The 21304-nt window shown below is 41.2% G+C and overlaps 2 protein-coding genes across 2 annotated transcripts in view; both read left to right on the forward strand.

Annotated features, from left to right (window-relative positions):
* The window catches only part of LOC145509797 (uncharacterized), a 291814-nt gene that overhangs the window by 229418 nt on the left and 41092 nt on the right, over window positions 1-21304 (forward strand). The window lies entirely within an intron of this gene.
* LOC145509796 (uncharacterized) overlaps window positions 1-21304 on the forward strand; it is an 889905-nt gene that overhangs the window by 948 nt on the left and 867653 nt on the right. The window lies entirely within an intron of this gene.

The following is a 21304-nucleotide window of genomic DNA, read 5'->3' on the forward strand; positions in this document are numbered from 1 at the left end:
TGAGAACATGGGTTGCTTTGTGCCTTTGTTTACGGCTCTGGTCCTTAGCAATTAAAGTTGGGAAAGCAGTGAGAAAATTCCATTAGATTCCACTGGGTACCCGAAGCTTCCTGTGACATCTGTAATGAAACAGTCTAAAATAATAGGTCCTGGAACCCTTTCAAAAGCAAAACTCTCATAGGTAAGTAGAAGGGATTGGTTATATAAGGTTTCTCCTTTCTGCTCCACCTTGGCTTGAGAAGAGATCCATTTGACATCAGGGCAGTACCATGACTGTGTAATCAGTTGTCAGAATGGGACTTTTTCTTCTCTCACTTTTGCTGAGGTCTTAAAACATGAGAACAAAACTATAGAACCCATATTTCAGAGTGAGTGTCAGGTTTCCTGTGCAGGACTGGCATAAGAAGTGGACCCAAATCAGTTCTGTAGTTTTATCTGGAGGCTACCTAAGGGGGGTGGGCAAAAAAGGACAGAACGCTTCAGGAGAAAGCTTGTCAGAGAGCTGTGACTCGCTCTCCCATGACCCATGCTGTCCTTACCTCAAGCAGGAGAGAGGGGCTTCAAGAAGTCCATTTACAGGATTTTTAACTCTCCTGTGGAATTTGTAGGGGCATAAGGGACACATTTTTGATGTCTGACTTTTTTCTGAGGAGGTGGCTGGAGCTGTGTGCCTGGCTGTCATGACATACACACAAAACTACACGGAAGCCATTTCTCCCTTCTTCAATATCAGAACCAAAAAAATAGCCTGTATTTTCCCGTGGGGTATGTGGCTCTCTAATGATGGTGGTAGAGGGGAGCTGACCTGGGCTCAGTTTAGGAAGCCCACGTGGATGTGACAGCATAGTGGAGTCTATTCAGGGAACCTGCTAGGGGTCCGGGAGCTGAGAGGGTTGGAACTGGCCTGATGAGGGAGTGTCATCCATGTCCAGGGAAACTTGGTGAGAGGTCACCAGAAGGGGGTCTCCATATTACCCTCCAGGGGCCTCAACTTATAAAGAGCTGGGTCAATATTTGCCCAATGTCAGATCACAAAAGAAAAACAACCCAGCCATGCTAAGATTGTTCTTTCCCCTACTTTCTTCCTCCCTTGGGCCCAGTCCTGGAGGATCAAACACCTTGACTATGACTGAGAGGCGGACTAGAAGAACAAAGCTGGGGAAAAGAGAGGCAGCCAGCTGGCCTGCTCTGCCCCACCCCTGATTTCTAGGCATTAAAACAGTAATGTGCTAGAGAAGGAAAGGGACTCTAAATTAAAGAAGAGCTTGGGGTTTTGATTTTCATATTCAACTGGCAATTATTTCCCAAATAAAACTGTTCTTATGCCTACAACAAACTGAAAGAAAAAGGAAGGGATCTGCCAGAGATATCATCCAATAGGCAGGGAAGAATGAGTCTGTGGATGAGCTTTGAATAGGTAGTAAATGAAAGATTCAGTTGTTTTCTGCTTGTACCCTATGGTGTGTGGCTTGTTTCATTAAACAGCTACAGCTGTTCCTGTCCAGTTTTCGGTATTCCAATGCACAGTAGCTGGGCTGCTTTAGATAGAGACCTACATTATCTCTGTCTGTGCTGGGTCTTTGTTGCTGCACGTGGGCTTTCCCTAGTTGTGGCGAGTGGGGTCTATTCTTTGTTGTAGTACGCCGGCTTTTCACTGTGATGGCTTCTCTTGCAGGCTTAGTTGCTCTGTGGCACGTAGGGTCTTCCCAGACCAGGGATTGAACCCATGTCTCCCACATTGGCAGGAGGATTCTTATTCACTGCACCACCAGGGAAGTCCTTAGGTAATCTTTTAAAATACGCTTAGCTGATCTTAGGAAAAGTGAGACTTCCACCCACTGTAAGGGTGCTCCAGCTTAACAAGGGTGCACCCCTCCCCTTGTTAGAGTAGACCAGCCCATAATGCAGGGGTATCCTGACCTGACTCCCTCACCCACATCTGGCCGCTTTCTTCCTAGTTTAGTGGAATGCAGGCTCAAGGCCTTGGAGTGCTTTGCCTCTGATTCCATTAGCATTTTCAAGGCTAAATTTTGTAAACATTACTTCTGTTCCTCTTTCCACTCTAACTCCATTTTCCTCTCCTTTCTCTCAAATCTGTCTTCCAGTCATTGCCCAAAGTGTTCTTCAGATACAGTAAGGACTGCAGGAAGAATTGGGGGTGGGGCAGGGGTCATTTTCAAAGCCACAGCCTGGGTGGAAGATGAATTTCCTTTTTCCACTGTTGTTACAAGGGCTCTTGCTGAAATATAGAAGGCACAGTACAGGGTGGAATTGAGAAGGTGGTCTTTAGAAAAGGAGGATCAGTTTTTGGCTCAGCTGGTCTGTGTGTCTCAGAAAAAGACTGACTCCTCTGTTTTCTAGCTGTACTTTTTTGAGGAAGAAAGATTGATTTAATGAGTCATGTCTGAAATCCACTGAAACATGCATTTGTAGGCTCAGAACTGCGCTGGATTGATCCTGACTTAATGCAGTTCAGCAATGCTTGTTGAAGCAATCATGGTTAAAAGGATACACTAGTAAGGCTAAAAAGCAGAGGGTTGAATGGGTTTCAGCTTTCCTTAGCACTGAGCCAGAAACTCATTTGTTTTCTTTTTCTGAGAATCACCTCATGCTATTCAGACAAGGTGACAACCATGCCTGAAGAAGCTCTGTTAAGCCAATTTACCTCAGGCATGTGGCTGTAGATTTTAGAGGAAAGCAGTGAGTGGTGAGAGATTGTTTTCTCAGCTCAGCAGAGCTTTCCAGTGACCAAATAACTGAGCTATTCTTTCAAAAGAGTCCCTGGGTTAACCTAGTAACTCCAGTTGCTCTTCTACCACTCAAGGTTGTGTGACCCTGGCAAGTCATTTAACCTGACAAGCCTTTAGCTGCTTCACTTAAAAATGGTGGAGGGAGGCCCATATGAGCTACAATCCTGCAGCTTTCTGTCTTCGTTTCTGTTGATGGCCAGTCAGTGTGGATCTGTGGGTGATTTTAACCCTACTCTGAGTCAGGCTTTGTTATGTCACAAACAAATCTTGATGGCTGAGGTGGTCTGACCAGTGGGATCTGGCCTTGGCATCTGAAAACACATCAGGATTTCAGCACCTTTGCTATCCTGCCTATAACTGGCAATAAATGATCAAAACTGCATGCAAAGGCAAAGAAAGAGAGCTAAAATACTTTCTTTTAGAGTTAAAAAAAAAACATCCTGAACTTCTTGTTTCTATGTATTGAATATTTCAAGACAGTATTATAGTAGTTCTATTAATTCTTAAAAGAATTATATAATCAGATTCAACCGATTACTCCTAGATAAAATATCAAGGCTGTGTATATAATTGGCTCTATTTAATGTACCTTTTATTGTTTTCAAACATGATTTTGGGTGGAGGTGGATAAGGAAGACTATTTTTTGCCTCTTTTCTTGTGCTGGATTTTCTGGCTTGTGGCAAGAGAGATAAAACCTGACTCCTGTTCTAAAAGAGAGAAGAGTTGGAGGTAATACATGAATGAGAAAGAGGTGATACAGAAAGGAGATTCTGTCCTAATAAATATGCAGCTCTCAGGTGTGGAAGACCCAGGTGAGGACTGGGTGGTATGTGCCTGGGTGGCAATGTTTAAAGCCTGTCTTACTGCATATGGTAGGGAATTTGTCTTCCGAGCTTTGGTTTCCTCCACCACTATGCCCACCAAGAGTACCCACTCAAGCTGGCTCAGTTCAGTCTGAGTCTCTGCATGTTGATTCTCCATGACCCTCTCTGGGTGAGATGAGGTGCCCTTTTATGTGTTCTGCATCACACTCTGTACTTGCCAAGGGGAGTTGTTATATTCTGATTCTTGATTCAGTTCTCTCTTTTCCTAAGTTTTTATGAGCTCTATCCTGCTTGCTGCTGTTTTCCCAATGACTGGCGTTCACTGACTGAAAAAAAAGTCATCAGCAATTAAAATAATAATCTGCTACTCTTGAAAGACTAAAGTTTCCAGGATAGGTTTAATGATGTTCTTCTACTTGGCCTCTCTGTGGTTATATTCCACTTCTCTCATGGAATCTATTAGATGTTAGATTGAACATATTAGATGTTATTTATCAATTCAACAGCAAATGATTTTGCATCATCAAGTTAATGAATCAGGGTGATTCTGGGATCAGAGTTTAAAGGGATAAACAAGATAGGCAAGGCTCTTGCTCTCCAGGAGAGCAGGACAAGTAAACAAGGGCATTTTAGACAGTGCTTTGTGCATGATGTTCTAGAGATTGACAGGGTTGGTGGTAAGGGAAGGCCTGAGTGGGGAATGTTTGAACCAGTCTTGGAAGATGGGAAGGCTCCCAGCCATGTGGTGGTAGTGAGAAGGGGGGACAGTTGAGGCAAAGACAAAGGTCCAGAGATAGGGATAGGCTTGGAGTATTTAAGGACCAGAGAGAAGCCCTGAGTGGTTGGGAGCAAGTGAGTAATGATGAGTTTAATAACATGAAGCTGGAGTGGGAGTCAACGGTGAGGTCATTTAGGGCATTGTAGGCCATGTGGATCAGCCAGAGTTCTGGCAGGAAATGAAAAGCTTAATTAAATTGAGTTATGTGGAGAGAGTTTTGATGTGGGCCAGGCATCGAAAAAGCAACAAGGTTAGTGCAGTATGCTGGGGCTGGTAAAGGAGGTTAGCAAGGGGAGAGGGCAGCTCCTGACTCTGGAGGGATGCAACCAGATCACAGTGACCCAGCCAAGAAAACGCTGGGGGAAAGCCATGTCTTCACTGTCCTCCATGTTTCAGAGTTCCCATAGGTGCCTCCCACTGGCCAATTGAACCAGAAGCAGGAGGCCAGGGAGCCCACTGATACAGGTCTAAGAGTGATTGTGCAAAGGCATGGAGAGGAGTCTAGGTCACTCTGCTGACAAATTTGTCTTGTAATCCTGTGGATAATGGAAAGCATTAGGGGATTTTGACAAGGAGAGTGACTGTTTTGAAGAAATTACTCAGGCCGCTGTGTGGAGACGAGTCTGTAGGAGGCAGATATGGGGGCAGACGACTGTTAGGAGACCTGTGCTATGACTTGTGGCTGCCACCCAGCCTCTGCCCAGTAAGATTCAGTCACTATAAACTGGCTCCTGGTCCTCCCTGATGTGGTGAAGCTGGCTGATCATTTATCCTGGACCACACTTTAATGTCCCATGCTGGTATGTTTTTTGGGGTTCCTGGTGTGTCATGGTGGTCTGGGGTGGCGGGGTGGCAGTCTGGCAGCTCTGTGGGATGCTGACCATGGCACTATTTCTAGTCTTTAGTTGGTGTGAAACTTGTCACTGACTGTCTAGCTAAGGCTGGTCCTCCTCATGTAAAACCGTCCCCACACCCCGTCCCTGTGCTGTATGTGGCTCAGTGAGGGGGCATCTGTGGAAGAAGCTTACTCTTGTTTCTGTTTTAAGGCATCATGATAATCCTGGCCATTCCTAGGGGCTGGTCTCTTTAAATTGGGCTTTAGTAAGGAAAATTGGATTTGAGGAAATGTTCTGAGAAACTTTCATAATAGGGTTGTCATTCTGGGAAGAAGATATTCGTTCAAGTGTGTGTGCACATGTGGCTTTGTGGGTGGTGGGGAGGACAAAGGAAGGAGAGTGACAGAGGCAGAGGCAGTGAGAGGACTCCACATGTTGATATGCTCAGCTTATCTTCCAGAATGTTTTGTAGAAAATGTTCTAAGGTGTGCCTTGCCTGAGTTGAGGATAAAAGTGAAATTCCTGAAAAATTAAAAAAAAAAAAAAAACCGCAAAACTCTCCTTCCCTTTTGTGTTTCATGTGTTGGACTTATCAGTCTGAGACACTGAGATGCTGCATATGATTTCTGAGGTTATCTGTAGTTCTGATTTTAATGAGGATTACCCTAAAAATCTAAAGAAAGAATATTGTTGAGTTGAAAACCAGTCTAACTTTTGACTCCATCTTAAGTCTGGGTTATATAGTTGACTGGATGCCTTAAGTCTGAATAGTGTATTTCTATTGCCAAATAGAATTTTCATAGCATGGTAAGGAATGGAAAAGAATGATTTTGGTTTCCCAGTAATTTTAAGAGGATGTTTTAAAAAAATCGGTTACAGTTTTTCAGATTGAAATTGCTAGTGAATAAATCAAATGCTAATGATGGATATTTTAATACTCTGTTAAAGGAATATTGATCTAAATTGTTCAAGAATCTTTGAATCATTAGTTAGTATTCAAGAGATGGCTGTCATGTAATGAGATGGCTTTTAACAAACTCATTAAAACTCATTCAATTGACTGAAAATAAATTGAATGTGGACTATTCATAAGGCAAGTGAGGGAAACTAAAATGCATAAGATGTAGTCTCTGCCCCCAAGGAGGTTGTATACTATAATAATCTTGCACTTCATTGATATCACCTTGGGAATGTATTGTCTTTTTTCAATGAGATCACTCTTGCTAAACATTTAAGAACTACTTTGAAATAGTCTTTGGCGGCATCTTAACACATTTGCACATGTGTACATGCACACACACACAGGTGCAATCATTGTCAGTTTCATTTCTGTAGAACAGTGGTCAGCAAAGTATGGCCTGCCGGTTAAATCCAGCCTGCTGCCTGTTTGGCATGGCCCCAGAGATAAGAATGGTTTTTACATTTTCACGTGGTTGAAAAAATCAAAACAAGAATAATGTGACACATGAAACCTGTACGAAATTCAAATTTCAGCGTTCATAAATAACATTTTTATTGCAACACAGTGATGTTTATTCATTTATGTGCTGTCAATGGCTACTTTTATGCTACAATGGCAGAGTTGAGTAGTTTTGACAGATTCCATACGACCTTCAAAGCCTAAAATATTTACTATCTGGTCCTTTAGAGAATCATGCCTTTAGAATCAGATATCTATATATTTGTATATTAATATTATTTATAAAGAGCCTTCAGTTAGATCCCCTACATTCTTCCATGAATTTGACTCTGAATAACTTTTTCCAAGTTTTCAAAACTCACACTTTTCATTCATCAGAGATAAAATATTTTACTTCACTTCATGGACATTCAAGGGAAACTTTTTCAGGCTTTGAAGTAATCCCCAAAGAGTTCCCCAATTCTTTGGGCAGTGGTCATGTTGTTCCTACAATTAAGTGGGATGTCCCTGAGTTTGTTAGGATGTAAGGAGTAGGGAGAAGGAGAAACCACCTCAGTTATCCCTCAGGAGGTCTCAAAGAGGAATGGAGCAGTGTTCAGGCACAACAGAAGCAGAGGAGTACACTCTTTGCTCAAGGGTCTTGCCTTTGTGTCCCTGCTCTCTGCTGCCTTCACTGTGACTCTGCTTCTGAGGCTGTTGACTGCTGTCTTTCACTTCTAATATTCCCTACTCTGGAGCTTCTCTTTACTGGTGGTTTCCATGGTCTCATTGCTGCTTCTCCTTCTCTGTGGGTCTTGGTTTCCCACATTCAGACATCTTGGAAGGAGGATTTTATTGGGTCTGTCTGTCACCACCCAGAGAAATATGCCTTTGATTTGCAGAGGGCTTCATCTAGGTTTAGATGACTATGAGGGCAAGGAGAAAAAGCAAGCAAGTTACCCTAATTTGGGAAGTGTTTGCCACTGGTCATCTGTTGATCCCTTGGTCCATAAACATACATTTGTATATACACATCCACATAACTATACAAAAAAGATCTTATGACCCAGATAATCACGATGGTGTGACCACTCACCTAGAGCCAGACATCCTGGATATGAAGTCAAGTGGGCCTTAGAAAGCATCACTACGAACGAAACTAGTGGAGGTGATGGAATTCCAGTTGAGCTATTTCAAATCCTAAAAGATGATGTTGTTAAAGTGCTGCACTCAATATGCTAGCAAATTTGGAAAACTCAGCAGTGGCCACAGGACTGGAAAAGATCAGTTTTCATTCCAATCCCAAAGAAAGGCAATGCCAAAGAATGCTCAAACTACCGCACAGTTTGCATTCATCTCACATGCTAGCAAAGGAGTGCTCAAAATTCTCCAAGCCAGGCTTCAGCAGTATGTGAACCATGAACTTCCAGATGTTCAAGCTGGATTTAGAAAAGGCAGAGGAACCAGAGATCAAATTGCCCACATCCGTTGGATCATCTAAAAAGCAAGAGAGTTCCAGAAAAACATCTACTTCTGCTTTATTAACTATGCCAAAGCCTTTGACTGTGTGGCTCACAACAAACTGTGGGAAATTCTTAAACTGATAGAAATACCAGACCACCTTACCTGCCTTATGAGAAATCTGTATGCAGGTCAAGAAGCGACAGTTAGAACCAGGCATGGGACAATGCACTGATTCCAAGTTGGGAAAGGAGTACATCAAGGCTGTATATGTCACCCTGCTTATTTAACTTGTATGCGGAGTACATCATGCAAAATGCCGGGCTGGCTGAAGCACAAGCTGGAATCAAAATTGCTGGGAAAAATATCAATAACCTCAGATATGCAGATGATACCACCCTTATGGCAGAAAGTGAAGAGAAACTAAAGAGCCTCTTGATTCTGGCTTAAAAACTCAACATTCAGAAAGCTAAGATCATGGCATCCAGTCCCATCACTTCATGTCAAATAGATGGGGAAACAATGAAACAGTGAGAGACTATTTTCTTGGGCTCCACAAACACTGCAGATGGTTACTGTAGCCATGAAATTAAAAGACACTATGAAACACTATGACCAACCTAGTTATCAGAGATTCTGCTCAAACTACAGGCGTCCTCTCTATGATTGAGGTAAACAGCCAAATGGTATCAACTTGGCAAATCAGTATGGTGAGGAAATGCTAGCAGTGGCCACTCATTGGGGCTGAGTGCAAAGTGTTCTGTAAGGAAGAGAAATGCAGGTGTTATCAGACATTATCCAGATAGACTGAAAGGAGGAGAGCCAGCCAGTCAGAGGCAAGTTTGAAGTACTCAGTGACCTTAAAAGTGGGAGCCCAGTATAGCTTAGTATAAGCCTATTTATTCATCAGCAATTTTATGTCTCTATGACAAAAATTTGATTTTCATAAGTTCATTGGTGTAGGCTGAGGTCATAATTTGCTATAAATATATGAACTTTTTAAAATGAACCATTTGCATTTCAATGCTCCAAACCTGTCTGCTGTTTTCTTAACCCACCCCTCTCTCCATCTCTTGTTGTCACTTGAACCTTTTCTCCCACTTTTTTTCCCCCAGCACCAGGCAGCATGTGGGATCTTAGTTCTCTGACCAGAGATTGAACCTGGGTCAGAAGTGTGGAGTCTTAACTACTAGACCATCAGGGAAGTCCCTCTTCTACCATTTTATTTAAATATTTTAAATGGAGTCAGGGTAAACCAGAGAATAATAGAACACATGTTCCAGAGACAGTTTGTTTTGTGCTAGACAAGGTCCAGGAAGTAAAAAAGTGTCCCCACTCTGGGAGATCCAGTCCAATGATGCTGCACAGGTGGGCATCCTTCATTACTCACTTCTCTGTGACAGTCATATTGTCTGCCTCTCTTGGGCATCTAGGGCACTCCACTGTGATATAAACAGGATTCCCTCTAGAGAATTTAGATCTTTTCAATGCCAGTCTGACTTAGTCTCCTAAAACTTGGGTCTTCAGCTCTGAGGAGCAAAGGAGCGGAAGGCTGTGACGGTGAACACTTTGACCTTGGCACTGTCTCATGACCAAGTGGTTTTGACTGGGAAACTTGGACAATATTAAAGGTGAGTTTCCACCAGAATTACTTGCGTAATAAGAATAAAAATACTTTTTAGGGTTGTAGAGGCAGGTATGTGCTTTTTGAGAAAGGTAAGGAAAGAGATTCTCTTATGAAATATTTATTGATTACTTTTTATATACGTGTATCCCTTTTCACTGTTCTCCCTTCAACCATATGAGTGGACTTTGAGTGGCTGCCACCTTCTGCCCCACCAAGAAGTTTCCTCCCAGTTGCTCCTGTTCATGAGAGAATACAGAAGAACAAAATTAAGTTATCCCCTTAGCCATACCTATTTGTGTCTGTAGGAACATGGTGGAAAGCAAATGCTGTGGTAAAGCTTGATGCCTGGCTTGAAGCACAGCTTAACATCAGGATGAGGAAGTTAATTAACCCATCCAGATTAGAGATAGAAGCAGGAAGCACACTTCCGAGTTCCAGACAGTTTTGAGCATCAGGATAATTTTAGAAAGAATAAGAAATTATGCAGTGATCTCTATTAAAGTGATAACAGCTGGTACAAACTTGACAAACCAAGGAATTTTATAGAAGGATAAACTGCATACTTCCTGTGAAACCCAGCCAGATGAATAATATTAGTGATTATAGCAAAAGTACTTACTACCGTCAGATCAATACACAACCTGGTTGATCTGTTTTTATGGATATATAAAAATAAGTTTATTTTTATCCCTGGTAGCTTAGCTGGTAAAAGAATCTGCCTGCAATGCAGGAGACCCTGGTTCAATTCCTGGGTTGGGAAGACCCGCTAGAGAAGGGATAGGCTACTCACTCCAGTATTCTGGTCTGGAGAATTCCATGGACTGTATAGTCCAGGGGTTGCAAAGAGTCAGGACTGACTGAGTAATTTTCACTTTCACTTTCAAAAATAAGTTTAGCAAAACCCAGTAAGATATATTGAATTGAAAGATAGAAAGGAGGTGGATAGTAGGAGTCTGTGCAATTTCACTAACACAGCCAATTGGCAATAATTGGTAAAGTGCCTTCTCTCCTGAGAGCAGAGGAACAAACGTGGCTGCCCATTGGTGAGCCTGCCCACTGCTCATAGGGCATGTTATTGGTTATATTTGCCACTTGTACAGTGTATTTCTCCCATGAGCTTTAATAATCATATTCATGAATCTGAACCTTGCGACTGATCAGTACTCTCCAGCCTGGACAGTAAATGCTCCAGGATTGTTTCATTATTTGTTTTCTGCCAAAGCTGTGGCCTTGAGGCCTTGCTGTATCTGTCTTGCAGCCCAAGGCTGTTATCTGGGCAGCATATTTCCATTTCTTTGAACATTATCTCTTTTGAATACTCCTCACTGAAAATGAGCCATTTTGAGGAGATTACACCACAGTCGACATCTTTCTGTGGGAGCCATAAGCAGTTTTGTCAGAATATGTCTCGTTTCAGTGCCTTGTTATTGCCTTTTGTGTATCAGGGACACACAGCAGGACAGTCTTTCACTGGAACTTGAATACAATTCTTCAGTCAGTGATCACTTCAGTTTTCCTTCCCCCTCTCCCAGCCCCAAAACATCGTTTAATTAGGTCTAGTGGTATGAAATCCCCTTTCTCAAATGTGAGTCAAAGCCCGTCACTGCAACTGAGCACAGAGCTCCCAGAATTCCCTCCGTGACCCCCTCCCCAAGAGACTGAACTCCACGGACAATGGGGCCAAGCTCTCCAGATGAAATGGGACACCAACAGCCAGTTTTTCTCTGCGGCTCAGTAAGGAGGCCCAGTATTTACAGTGCCCTCACTGCTTGCCCACTCTGTTAGCATTTTTCTTTTCAATTTGGATCTTGGCCTGTGCTGTGCCTCTCTCTTGAAGCATGTGCCATTATGATTTTAAAATAATGGGAAGAGCACTATGGCACTGCTCATTGGTGATATGACTCTCAAACTGTCTACAGATTGCCGAGTAAGTGAAATGTTTTGACAGAGAGAAATACGTGTTGTCAACATCGCTTCACCCACAGTTGAGAGGGGAAATTGAAACTGTGCTTCAGCAGGGTTCAGATGCTGATGACTAGCATGATGTCCTCAAAACAAATGACTACAGCTCATTTTGTTTTCCTTTATGCCTCATTCTTCTCTAATGAAATGCCCAATTAAAAGCATAGCTCATGCACTTAAAAAAAAAAAATAAAAAGGCTTAGGAAGAATTCTGGGAAGGAGCAGTGACAGGAGCAATTCCTCTTTGAGGAGAAAATAGTAGTACACTTGTGTGAAGAAACGGGCTGTGTGGTGACCTCCTGTGTCCTGTGTGGAGACTTTAAAGGAGACTCAAAAGTAGCCTTTTAAAGATAGAAGGTTGTGTATATATTCTGTGTGAGTGTGTATGTGTGTGTGTATATGTGTGTATAAGAGAGAGAATGAGAAGGAAGGAGAGAGAGAGAAGGAGGCAAGGAGGGAGAAAGGAGAGAGATGAATTATTTGTGATACAGGAGACAACAGACACTGTGGAGTCTGTATCCCCAGGAGAGTGGTATGTTTAGGACAACTTGTGAATTTATCTGTGGGATTAAGTGGAGTGCTGAGCTCTGCAGCTGTGTATTGTCTCCCAGCAAAATGAGATTTGCTCTGTTCCCCTGGCAGATGTGTTCCTGTCAAGAGAGTGTTCAGAGTGGGAATGCGGGTGGCTCCCAGGGCCCTGCTGACCATTATCTTCACATTTGGTTCGGCATTGTGGAAGCTGCTCACTATTTTTTGCTAAGAGAACATCCTTGATAAGAGAAAATGTTGACAACTTTGCCTTTCTTGAGAATCACTAAGGAAACATTTCTTCTTGTCAGTCTCCTTTCATGTGCTGTGTAGCGTAAAGAAAAGGGGACATTGCTTTGGGGAATAGCCTTGACTTTCAACATGCACTTAACAACCAATATTTTCTTGAACACCTACCATGTGCAGAAATATTTTAATTGCTAGTCATTGCAAATCATATAAAAATGAAGGAAGTTCCCATCTTTGGTAGCTAGGCACATTCTTTATTTTTTCATGGCCACAGAGCTTTATTGGGGTCAAATACATACACCCTCCTCCTCGTTCACGAGCTCTCACTCCCACAGCTCACCGCCACCCAGGGACTCCCACACATGCATAGGGAACACACTTACCCTCTGAAATGGATCAGCAACTGCCATACCAGCCTTATGCTCTGTTTACTGGGTCATAAGCCCTACAGTAGGCACATTCTTATTTAAACAGTTAATTACTTAATTGAGGAGGCCATGAAAGGTATACTAGATAAATCCTCTAGATTAAGTTCCACAAGGGCAGGGTTAACCCTTGTTCATTAAGTGTCCAAGGTTCTAACCAGTACTGTATACATAATTGGGTCCTAATATATGATGGGTGACTCAAATGAGGTGAGCAGCAAAATAGTATTTTATTTGTGTTGTTTTATTAGCCATGTGTATGAGAATCATGTGTATGAGGGGAAGCTCTGGCTCTGCTTTGAAGGGTCTTCCTGTTATAGATGCTGTTTGGAGAGAGAGATATTCTTCAGCTGCTGGTGCTTACAAAGATCCAAGGTTTATACACACATGACATGGTGTGCACACACCCACCAGTATTAAAGAAAATGGGGAAAGGGATGCCTTACTCTGTGTGCATACAGACACTCTGGATTATTGGCAATCAGTATCACTGTTTCTTTGATATTCTTTCCACACCCTTTTTAGCTGCATGCAACAAAGATCAAGAAGGGTGGGGAAAAGAGAAGAACAAATTTGATTTGTCTCAGTTACCACAATCCTAAGTAAGTGTAAGTCCTCATGGCTGTTAGGCTTCAATAGAAGATAAGGGAAATAGGGGCTGGAGGGCAATTTGACCATTGACTATCTCTTCAGTATTGCAAAATACTGCATGAATATAACACTTGTAAAGATAGTCATTGGGATCACCCCACTGAAGGCAAAAGTCATGGGCAGTTCCTGGATACTAGGTCAAAATGAGCTTGTCCTTGAGGAAAAAATTACCCTTCTGAACTTTAAGTTAATGTTGATGTTTAATGTTTTGTGGAAAATTATGATGATAGGAGGGTGGGGTGAGAGAAACTTGAGTGTCAGGAGTCTTTTCACCATTCTGAATGCCACCATAATGCTTCCTGAGTCAGGGTCTAAGAGCGAAGGGAAGATGTGTAGCCTCTGGCATTTATAAAGTCTATCCCATCTTTCAAGGAACCTTTCACATGCAGAGTGGCCTTGGATGGATCATCCTGTGAACTGAAAAACAGGTCTCCAGGGCTAGATGAATGCTACCTGGAACTTGAACGACGTGAGGCCAAGTTCTAGGATAATGAGGTAGGGAGAGGGCAAACAACCCAGGGATTTATTCCTGTTTTTTTGTAGAATCATATAGGGTAATTTTTTTAGCTACTGTGATGAGGTGACAGAGTACAGAGAAGCTGGACAATAACCACCCTTCCCTAGTACAAGCTCTGCCTATTGCTGGTAAGAATTTAGATGACTGATGTGTAAATGCTTTTACACTTGTAAACTTGACATGAGATCCAAATGAAAGAGGTTTTCAAATGTTTGGCTTTGTTTTTCCTGCCTGAGAAGAACTCCTGAGCTTTTTTACTACCCTTTTTGGAAAAAGACAACTGAGAGGGCAACCCCAAACTGGTACTGGTAAAGCAAGTATACCTGGCAGAATATCTGGGTTTTAAAAAATGATTCTTGCCTTAGGAAATGTTGTTTATATGTTTCCTGGATTTCTGATAATATGCTTTTCTAGATAAATGAATTTAGAAACCATTATTATCACCATTTTTCTTATAGGAAATCTTTGGGTAAATTGTAACAAGTTCTTTTTTGCTCTTTCCATTTGCCATCTGCTTGCTATTCAGGGAATAAAAAGAATACAATTCCAAGCATAACCTTGGGCGTGTGACTTAACAGTTTTAAGTCTGTCATCTATGAAATGTCAGGGTTGGACCCGTGACTCCTGAGGTCCCTGATCTGGATGCAGGAAGAGGAAGGTGAAGCTATGTGTATACTCCCTGCCATGGTTTTCATTTCCTTAGTGGTGAAGAAATACTTTTTCATAGATGCAGGCCTTCAAATAGTGTTTTCTCCTTTTTACTCTAAAGCAAGATTTTCAACTTTGGAAAAACCATTCTGGATAAAATGGAACAATTAAAAATGCTATTGAAACATTATTTTTAGGTCTGCATATTATTTCACAAAGCATTATTTTGTCGCTTCTTTGTAAAAAGACTTAGGTGGCTTGTTTCTCTGGCTTTCATCAAATATCATTTTTCCTTCCTGTTCAAAATAAGCTGTTTCCTTTTTCCTGGCCAGATGAAAGCCTGTGTTTTCTGCTTTTCCTGACATCAACCTGGCGATGGCAGTACCTGGGTTCACATCACTCTAGACTGTCAATTTCAAAGGCTAGTTTGGAAACAGAGGGATGAAAAACAAGCTTCAGTTTTTCTGTTCAGATCTCTCTAGGACATACTGTGTATTATCTCAGAAAACCCATTCAGAAGTAGACTGTTTCCTTCCCTGTCCTGGCACCAAATCAAGAAGTGGCACATAATGTATTGTGTTTATTATGCATCATTTTGCCGCTGACACTGGGGCCATCAAATGTGGCTAAATTTACAGCCAGGGAGGTCCAACCATCATGCCTGAAGTGAAGGACAAAGTATTGTGTTATTCATCTCCAGCCCTGGCCCTTTATGATCAGACAGTGAGCAATATACTTATCAAAGTCAAAATAACCTTCACTTTAGGAAACATACTTGTCCTTAATTGCCAGAATAAGAATGCATAAACAGCTTCTCTCTTGATAATGGAATGGAGCCTGAGTTGATGTAAGTGTTGAGTATTTTGTAATTTGTCCGTAGTAGTGTGCTCAATTTAATTTTAATTCACAAATTGTGTGTGTATCATACTGGAGAGGTAGAAAAATCAGGGGAGTTTAAACTGTGTGATCTAAATATGCATATCATATTTATGATATACCTGTGCATACTTACGATTTTTTTCTTTTGAGTCAAAGCTAAGGCCGATACTTATATTTCTATATCCTAGTCCGTAGCACTTAAAAGCCTGGAGGCAGAAGGATATGAGTTGCAATCTCTAACTCCCTCTGTGATGCTACCCTATGCCTTCTTTTACTGTATGTAGTATAACAGTAACAATAGTACCCACCTCTGAGGTGTTTCAAGAATTATATGAGATTACATATAGGAAAAATTGCTTAGTGTGGCACCTGGTACATTTTAAGAACTTGAGGAAAATTTACCTTTATTATTATTGTTCCCTCTCAGTGTGCTTCCCTGATAGCTCAGTTGGTAAAGAATCCCCCTGCAATGCAGGAGATTCTGGTTCGATTCCTGGGTTGGGAAGATCTGCTGGAGAAGGGATAGGCCACCCACTCCAGTATTCTGGCCTAGAGAATTTCATGGACTGTATAGTCCATAGGGTCACAAAGAGTTGGAGATGACTGAGTGACTTTCACTTCACTTCACTCCTTCCATTATATGTGTGTGTGTATACATATATGTGCATATAAATGTATGTTTGTTAGGGTACGAGATGGTCTTTGGGAGGCATATAGTCTTGAGAACCTGACTGAAATGCCTCAGGAAACATAGCAAAGGAGTAAAAATACTTCTTAGTTGATAAGGCATTTGCTTACTGTACTTACCTCAAGTCGTACCTACCCTGTTTGAAAAGGTGTCACTGTTAGTTTAATCTATAGATAGTGACTGAGCATTTAAAGATAAGGATATTTATTTGGAAATTGGCATATTTGGTAAAGTAGTAACACTTGTGTCTATGAGCTGCTGTTTGGCCAAATGTAAACAACAAAACACAAAATATGAATTCCAACGCTCTTCCAGGAAACAGGGAGAACTTATGGAATGTGGTCATTCTTCCTGGCTGAGTTCTTGAGGTTACATTTGTTGACAATCATCCTCTTAGCAGTAAAGTCAGCGTGACATCATTTGCTTCCTTGAGTTGTCAAAATTCCTTTGTGATGTTGGTGGGTGTGTTGTTAGATGGTGAATTAGAGAAATGGACTGAAAAGAGAAATACTGGGAAGTAAAATGATTGGCCATTTTATTTACAGAACAGTTGGCCTGAGAGGTTTTTTGTTGTTGTTGTTATTTTTACTGTTTATCTCTTATATCTGTAGGATTAAGTTTAGGCAAATTAAGTGTTCATGAGCTCTAATTTCAGACCAATAATCTATTAAAAAAACACAAGACGAGCAGTATAGACAACTCTGTTTGAAATAAAAATTACAGTTTGAATATTTTAATCTCCTCCTTTGCCCTCTTTCTTTAGCCTAAGTAAAACGGACAGGTAGAACTGTTAGAATCTGCTCATGATTCATCACATACACACAAATGCACACATACACACTCCAAAAACACAAACCAAAAGCCTTACCCAAATCCACTGAAAAGTTTCCATCCAAGCTACATGTGTATCACATAAAAATTACTTGGCTTTCATAAGAACCGCTATTCGAGAAGAGGAACCATAATGTATATTAATAGGTGAAGAAAGCTTTCTTGGGAAGGACCATAAAACCTTGGAAGTCATAAACTCTGGAAATAGATTTCAGAATAAAAAAGCTATGAAAGCCCAGAGCACAGGCTAAGTTCATGTGGGGCCGACTAAGCAAAGTTTTTTGAAACTGAATTGCTGAGTTGTCATCTGGGCTCCTCCACCTCTACCTCTTTCTTTTCCTTTTAGCCCACTTGTTGCTTTCTGAATTTAACCCTGTGGTTAATACAGAATATACAATTTAATGAAATGGTAGAATTTTGGCTCGATAATCTTTTTTAAAGATTTCACTATAAATTTTCATGATATGTCTTGGTTAACATTTTGGACTGAACAAGAAACTCTTCAAGTTAATGTGTTCCCCTTCAGAGGCACAGCTCTTTCCAGAAGTTATGCCTTGTAGACACATTTGCCTCTTGGGGGCCTGGGGGAAGGCCAGCTCCGTCTCGTCCTGTGTCCACCTTGGAAGTCTAGAAGCCATTCTGCGTGAAAGTTAACTTTACAAATGGCCTCCTTCTTTCCTGACATTACAGCCAGAGCCTGTGTTTTCACAATATTTGTAAGACCACTGAGGTATGTTTGTTACCAGATTTACAGCTCTGATCTGTACACATCCACACTGGGTCCCCGCTAGAGTTTCCGCCAAGCTCTGGGGGCCCTACTACGACCTCCCACAGCGCGGCCGCAGCACATATGTTTCCTGAGCAGACTCGGAGCTGCTGTGGGTGTGCACATTTTCAGTCTATAAATCCTCCATATTCCTGTGCCTGTTCTCTAGGCCTCCAGCCAGTACTCTATCATATGTTAGAATGCCACATTTCCCCAGAGCTCAGTCCTCCTGCCTAGACTGTGTGGATAAACCTCCGGGTGGTGAATGGGAAGGGCTGTAGCCCATACAATGCTCTCCTTTGACCAGGGTACCCCAGGACAGGGCCCCAGCTCTTTATGGACTGATGCATTCAGCTGCGCCCGATGGTGGGGTATGTGACCACTCTGTTTTGATTATGGAAGAGGCAATGTGTTAATTTTGGGTTTGAGTCACAGCTTTTTTTTTTTCCATTCCAGTAGGATGATTGGCATTGGCAGCACCAGCAGTGAAACTGTCTCCTATAGAAAGACAAGGCAAGGCTTTAATAAAAAGTTGATGATTGTGAATGAGTCCTCGGAGATGGGAGAGCAAAATGTCACATGTATTAGTTTTAATCACTCGATTCATTTTTTTTCCACTGGGATTTTAACAGTGGTAACATCCTCAAGTTTAAAATCCTGAAAGAAGAACAAGTCAGTGGGGAACCTGGGGTTGCGAGAAAGAAATAGAGCGAGACAAATGCTGAATGTAGTTTGGGTAGTGGTAATACGTTGGATCATAAATATAGGACAAGGAAGGTGGTGAAGGTGGATGAGAGTACAAATTAAGGGAAAGGGAGGCACCTCTGTTTTGGATTGCTCACTTGGCAATGAAGATGGTACTTGGAGAGATCAGAGGGGAAGAAGAGGGTGGAAGGGAAAAGGGTATCCCAGACAAGATCCTGAAATCACAGACAAAATGTTTATTACATTCTGAGCAAGACCGTAGAGCTCCTCCCTGCCTTCATTCCTCACATCTTCACAGATGGCTTACTCTGTGCCAGGGACTGTGCCCTCGGGATACTAGCTTGTCATCATTAGTCACATCTACATCTTTATTAAATGTTCCCATCAGTCCATGCTTGCTAGGTCCTCCAAGGGAGTTAATGGGAGTCAGCAGTGGCCTCCCTGAATTCTGTGGAAAAGACAAGATGCATATGCTTCTTCTGTTACAGTGTTCAGTGTTTGGAAATGAGCAGTCGTGCATGGTTATGCAAATACCAAGGTAATAGAATGTGTGTAAATTACAATAAGTGCAATTACTCACAGGAAAATTTGTTGGCGCTTAGTTATGTTATTGTGTTCACTGCAGATTATAGCCTGTTACTTTCTGTTCCTCTAATATACTTTACCCACTTAAATTTTGAAATAGAAATGAAATGCTGGGGTATCATCATTTTACAAGAAAGATATATCTGTTTCTTCTATTGTGTTAGACAGGTTAATATGTTTTTGCATTTTATAACAGGGAACTTTATTAGCATGATGAAATTAATGCATTCAAGGCAATATCTTCTGAACCAGTTGTTACCAGTAGATAAAGTCTGATGTGGTAATTGCTGACTGAATGTTGGATCAGGGTTATTACTGAAGTAAAATCATTCACTGTGGGATGATCAGAGCTACAATATTCTGAATGATGAAAGAGCTGCCTTTACTTGCTAGTTTTAATTAGCTGTTAAAGAGGTGTCCTGGGTGATTTTGAAAGGCTCATCTTATTAATATTGTTATTTAGAAATGAATTACAATATTGTTACAGAGCCTGCTAATGTTTCTATCATTAAAGGTCTATCATTGTTTCCATTATGATTCTGTTATTTGAAGGCTTTGCAGACATGGCTTAAATATTCCTTTCAAAGCTTTGTATGTATCTTTTTAAAAAACACTTTCTATGATCTTAATACCACCAGAGTTACTCTTTATGGATGGACCATTATTGATCTTATTTGTTCATTTGACAATGTCCGGCTTCAGTCCTTTAGAAAGACGGAAGCCTAATTTTATAGGAGGAAATGACTTCTTGCCTTTATCCATTGATTGATTGTGTTTGGAAGTGAGTCTTGATCACCCTTGAAAATCTTCATGAGCAGATTTGATGTAATATATAGGCTTTTCTGATATTAATGCTTTAAAATATTAATAAAGTTTCCAGAAGTATCTAATTTGTGATCTGAGGTGGCCCTGAGTAAAATTTCCAAATTAGTCAGTTTCTGAGTAAGTGTAAATAGAAACTTTTTTTAAAAGAAATTTAAAATAGTGTGTTTATTTGGCTGCTCTGGGTCTTACTTGCGGCACACAGGATCTTCCATCTTCTTTGCAACATGTGGGATCTTTTTTAGTTGTGGCATGGGGATCTTTATTTGAGGCATGTGGGATCTAGTTTCTCAACCAAGGATCAAACCTGGGCCCCCTGCATTGGGAATGCACCACCAGGGAAGTCCCAAAATAGAAACAATTTTGAAGAAAAATATTCCCCAAAAGATTAGAGCCCACATTAAATGACTGTTACTGAATAATCTGTTTGCAAAACCACAGTTCTATAGGTTAAATGATATTTGTGTTCCCTGCATTTACATTATTACATCTTTTCCCAGGTACAACTGAAGGACTGTGGCCTTTGGATTCATGGTTGTGCAAACTTTGGATTGTGTTAATATAATTTATTTGTTCAATGTTTTTAATGAAATGTAGCTTATTTATGATAATATATTAGTTTTAGATGTACAGTGTGGTTGAGTGGGCTTCTCTGGTGCCTAAGTGGGGATGAACCTGCAGGTCAATGCAGGTGATGTGGATTCAATCCCTGGGTTAGAAAGATCCCCTGGAAGAGGAAATGACAATCCAGTCCAGTATTAGTGCGTGGAAATACCATGGACAGAGGAGCCTGGTGGATTGGAGTCCATAGGGTCACAAAGATTCACACAAACTTAGTGACTGAGCATGCATGCATAGTGATTCTATATTTTTTTGGATGATATTCCATTATAGCTTATTATGAGATAATGGGTATATTTTTCTGTACTATACAGTATATCCCTGTTGTTTATCTATTTTATATATAGTAGATTGTATCTGTTAATCCCAAACTCTCAAGTACTGCTACCGTTTATATCAGAGAATGTTTCACCTGTGTTCTCTTCTAGGAGTTTTATAGTTTCACATTTAGGTCTTTAAACCATTTTGAGTTTATTTTTGTATACGGTGTGAGAGAATGTTGTAATCTCATTGTTTTACATGTGTCTGTCTAGTTTTCCCAGCATCACTTGTTAAAGATACTGTCTTTTCTCCACTGTATACTCTTGCCTCCCTCGTTATAGATTAGTAGATTGCAGGTGTGTGGATTTCTTGTGATTTTAAGTCTACCAGGTACCCACATACAAAAAATATCTTCATGACCCAGATAATCACGATGAAGTGATCACTCACCTAGAGCCAGACATCCTGGAATGAGAAGTCAAGTGGGCCT

Source organism: Giraffa tippelskirchi, chromosome 6, assembly GCF_054371585.1.
Source record: "Giraffa tippelskirchi isolate mGirTip1 chromosome 6, T2T-mGirTip1v1.2.pri, whole genome shotgun sequence".
In the NCBI taxonomy this organism is placed as follows: domain Eukaryota; kingdom Metazoa; phylum Chordata; class Mammalia; order Artiodactyla; family Giraffidae; genus Giraffa; species Giraffa tippelskirchi.